This window comes from Rhinopithecus bieti, unplaced genomic scaffold (assembly GCF_001698545.2).
Source record: "Rhinopithecus bieti isolate Rb0 unplaced genomic scaffold, ASM169854v2 scaffold_2723, whole genome shotgun sequence".
Taxonomy (NCBI): domain Eukaryota; kingdom Metazoa; phylum Chordata; class Mammalia; order Primates; family Cercopithecidae; genus Rhinopithecus; species Rhinopithecus bieti.
The window spans coordinates 1277977-1282876 of record NW_016804119.1 but is presented as its reverse complement, the minus strand read 5'-3'; the positions used below and the strand labels follow the sequence as shown (position 1 = coordinate 1282876).

General features: G+C 41.5%; 1 protein-coding gene and 1 pseudogene across 1 annotated transcript in view; one reads left to right on the top strand and one right to left on the bottom strand.

The window, feature by feature from the left end:
* Positions 1-507: 507 nt before the first annotated feature.
* LOC108523646 (40S ribosomal protein S10 pseudogene) lies at positions 508-1003 on the bottom strand (annotated as a pseudogene).
* Positions 1004-2583: 1580 nt separating this feature from the next.
* Positions 2584-4900, top strand: part of ANXA2 (annexin A2) — a 61359-nt gene continuing 59042 nt past the window's right edge. Inside the window, exon 1 of the mRNA XM_017864509.1 lies at positions 2584-2682. The gene's annotated coding sequence lies outside the window, so the exon portion shown is untranslated. The remainder of the gene's footprint in view (positions 2683-4900) is intronic.

Below are 4900 nucleotides of genomic sequence, written 5' to 3'. Positions count from 1 at the left end.
AGACGGGGTTTCACCGTGTTAACCAGGATTGTCTCGATCTCCTGACCTCGTGATCCGCCCGTCTCGGCCTCCCAAAGTGCTGGGTTTACAGGCTTGAGCCACCGCACCCGGCCGTGTCATAAACTTAAGGGTAAGAAGGCAGCCCTTCTTTTCACTAGTTATATGTTTTGTGTGGTTTTTTTTTTTCAACTCTTTTAAAACTGTAGAAGGTGTCTGTATTGTTTACAAAAATCAAATAATGCAAACAAGCATATGTAGTAAAGGTGAACACTCTCCTGAACAAATACTTTTCCCAAAGCTAACCAATATCACTGTAGTGTACATACTTCCATATATTTACAGATGTGTTTACATGAACCTACCTATGCAGACATATATGAATACACACATAAATGTGTGAATACACATAAATATTAACATAAATAGAATCAATTTAGTCATATTATTCTGTTAGACTTTTTTTTTTTGACTGTAAGTTTATTCATTGCAAAATAATCCTCTCCAATTTTACTGAGGTGGCTGACCATGTCCACGAACAAATCTGCCTCTAAAATGGAATTTGGTTGCTGACCTAGTCCCAGCCTCGGCTTTCTTGTGGGCACCAGCAGGCACAGCAATCCGCCTGTAGGTATCTCTGTTGGCTTCACCTCTTGAGTCTCGCAGGTCGCTTACCCTCCAGACCTTTAGGCTGAGGCCTGCCAGTCTTTGGACTGCTGCGGCGTAGAGTGGCAGGCACAATCTCCAGGGGTAGATGAAGGTAATCATGAAGAGAGTGGATACCCTCATTGGTAAGGTACCAGTAGAAATGTTTCCAGGCAAACTGTTCCTTCTCGTAGCCTCGGGACTTGAGAGACTGCATGGCCTTCATGACATGAAGGTTGGGCACGTTCTTGTCTGCCAGTTTTGGCTGCCTAGGCATGTGGACATCCTTCTTGGCCACTGTGACTCCCTCCTTAAAAAGGAGTTCATGAATGGCAATCCGGTTCTTCTTAGGCATCAACATTTCAGCGACTGTAGTGTCCCGGGCCCGGGCCGGAAAAAAAGGCGACTTTTTTTTTGAGACGGAGTTTTTCGCTCTTGTTGCCCAGGCTGGAGTGCAGTGGTGTAATCTCGGCTCACCACACCCTCCGCCTCCTGGGTTCAAGCGATTCTCCTGCCTCAGCCTCCCGAGTAGTTTAGGACAGTATTTTTCATGAAATAAAATATTTCGAGTGAATATGAAAACACACAAAAACATAGCTGCATTTTGAATGTTTTTTATCTTTATTAAGTGTCTATCGAATGTATTTTGGTGTTTTGAATTTTTTTAACTTTGAATTTTTTTAACCAACATACAGTCTTCAAAGTTAAAAAATTCAAAACACCCAAAATACATTCGATAGACACTTAATAAAGATAAAACATTCAAAATGCAGCTTTGTTTTGTGTTTTCATATTCACGCAAAGTACTTTATTTCATGAAAATACTGTCCTATTTTGAATAGACTCTGTGGCTAAGAAATACATATTGTATTGCAGAATTAGGGTTTTTTTTTTTCTATTGATAACAGACACTTAGCAGCTAAATATTTGTATTTTCTACAAAATTAGATGGAAAAATGCTGCTGGAAGAGACAATAGAGGCTGATAGGGTTTGAAATATTCATTCTCTGACATGCCAATGTATAAATGCAGTAAAATGTGCTGAGTTAAGAATAAGAAACTTACACCTCAGGAAGCATCCCAGTATTCCAGAGGGTTAACATAGGAATGATCTGGACAGAGTGGGCATTTGTAGCCAAATCCATTTTCAGGATGTTTTATATATCGTATTGTAACTTAGCATTCCAGCAAGATACAGTTTTACACTTACTTTCTACTCGTTCTTTCATTTAGCACTATATTTTGGAAATCCGTTCATGTCAGAACATATTGATCTACGCCATTCCTTTCAGCAGTTTCATTCCACTGAACAGATACTCTAAAATTAATTTAATTTAGCCTCATTGATGGACACTTAGAGTGTTTCAATCTTAAAATGCTGATATAAATGTCCTTATACACATATTGTTATGGTCATGTAGAGCTCTCTCTTCAAGATAGCTTTCTTGAACCAACATCGCTGCATCAGAGGGCATGAGTATTGGAAATATTGATAGATATTGACAAACTTCCCTCCCACCAATAATATATGAAAATTCCCATTTTGCCCATTTTCACCACACCGAATACTATATATTTTAATTTTTGCCAGGTGAGTTTAAGTATGAACAAAGGCAAGGTAATGCGTTTATGGAGAAAAATCTGATAGTAACAGGTACGGGGTAAGATAATGTCAGTGCAAAGAGGAAACAACCAAATGCCTGTCCTCAAGAAGCTCTTGCCTAGTTGCTGAGACCAACAAATTAAAAAAATAACAATGTGAGGTGACAATTGCAAGAGGAGAGATTATTTTTAAAATGACAAGAGAAGTAGCCAAATCGGCCTGAAGGGCTTGGGAAAGCCTCTGCTCTGCAGTAGAAAATAATATTTACTCTGAGGCTTGATGGATGAGGCAAAGTTCACCACCGAGGAAAGCAGGAAAGGGCATTCCAGCAGGAAAACAGGATGGAGGAAGGTACAGAGACATGAATGAGCCTGGCCTGTCCAGCAGTGGCACATGGAGCGGTGAAGAGTGAAGATGTGGCGAATGAGGCTGCCCAGGTAGGTCAGAGCCCTGCTGGGAAGTTTCTGGAGAGGGGTCATATAATCAGAATTATGTCTCAGAAAGAGAATTCTGGCTGTCTCACAGAGAATGAACTGAGGCCAAAAATGTCTATTACAGCTAAGAAAGAGACACTGAATTAACTGCAGATTTTTCCCTGGAAATGCCTCCAAACAAAATAGACATTGTGGTTTGTCCATACCAAGAGTACTCTGTGTGGTTTGGGTCATGACACGTGAATTCAACAAGGATTTCTTGAGGTCTTACTATGAGTTCAGCAAGGCTAGCTGCTTGCAAAGACTAAAAAAGCCAGTGAAATAACTATGCCTTTTTTCAGCACCTACAGTATACCAGACATTCTTTATACATTTTTTAATCTTTTTTTTTTTTGAGACAGAGTCTCCCTCTGTCACCAGGCTGGAGTGCTGTGGTGTGATCTTGGCTCACTGCAACCTCCAATTCCCTGGTTCAAGCAATTCTCCTGCCTCAGCCTCCTGAGTAGCTGGGATTACAGGCAAGCATCACCACACCTGGCTAATTTTTGTATTTTTAGTAGAGACAGAGTTTCACCATATTGGCCAGGATGGTCTCGATCTCCTGATCTCGTGATCCACCCATCTCGGCCTCCCAAAGTGCTGGGATTACAGTCGTGAGCCTCCGCGCTCAGACTTTAATCTTTACAATAGTCCTCAGTATCACAGATGAGAAAACAGAGGCTTTCAAAGGTTTCACCTGGTCATATATCCTGATATATTTATAATTTGCCATTCATATGTAAATAAGAGCTTTACATATCCAATCCTATTTTTTCCCCCCCAGGACGGAGTCTTGCTCTGTTGCCCAGGCTGGAGTGCAATGGTGGTGCAATCTTGACTCGCTGTAACTTCCGCCTCCCAGGTTCAAGCGATTCTCCTACCTCAGCCTCCCAAGTAGCTGGGATTACAAGTGCCCACTACTATACCCAGCTGATTTTTTGTATTTGTAGTGATTTCACCATGTTGGCCAGGCTGGTCTCGAACTCCTGACCTCAGGTGATCCACCCGCCTCAACCTCCCAAAATTCTGGGATTACAGGCGTGAGCCACCACGCTTGGCCTCTCTTCAGTTATTTCTTTGATAATTTTTTTCCCTTTACTTTGCCTGTTCTTTCTTTATAGAATTATTATTTGCTGTTTGCCAGTTATGTTTCCCAGATCCTTTTCCTCTTCTGGCCATGTCTTCAAACAGAAATATATGCGTATATTGATTGCATATAACAGGCTCAAGGAAATAATAGCATTATGTTAACAAGTGTCTAAATCATACAATGTGGTAAGCCTGGGGTCATCCTTATCTCACTGAAGGAGCGGTGGTATCTGAGAAATATGATGTAATGGACAAGGGAGTAGATTGAAAGTAGAAAAACATATTCTGGCCTCAGCTCTATTCCTTACTAGTTTAAGGATTATGGTAGAGTGTCTGCAAAGATGGTTGCCAACAATTTCTTCCACCCACTTACTCACATGTCATTCCCTTTATGAAGAGGTGGAGTCTATTTCACTTTCCCTTGCATCTGGGTTATGTGACTTGCTTTGACCAACTTATGCTGGCATTCTACTGGAATGCAGTGGAAGTGACACTGTTTTAGTTCTAGGCCTGGCAGCTTCCACTTTGACTTCTTGAAAACCAGCAACTACCCTACTGGAGAAAGGCCCTTCTCGATCTTGTAGCCTCATTTGGGTCTTCCTAGGTAAGACAAATCAGAGATGAACTGACCCAGTGAACTCCACCTTTTACAGAATCATGAACAAATAAATGGTGGTGGTTGTTTTAAACCTCTAAGATTTGGAGGTGGTCTATTTCATAGTAATAGGTAAATGAAACATAAACTGGTACCTGGATGAGGAGTGTTGCTGTAATAAAACCCTAAAGTATGTGACACTGACTTTACTGCCAGCTGGTAACTAGAGAGATGACTGTGAGTGGAAGTTGGTAGAGCAGCAAGGAAATTGCTATGGAGGACTGGAGAAGAGGCAAACTATATCACGTAGTGGCAGGATGTTTGACATTGCTGTTGCCTGTGGTAACATGAATGATAGAATATGAAGCCGGGTGCGGTGGAGCACGCCTATAATCCCAGCACTTTGGGAAGCCGAGGCGGGTGGATCACCTGAGTTCAGGAGTTTGAGACCAGCCTGACCAACATGGTGAAACCCTGTCTCTACTAAATACAAAAAAA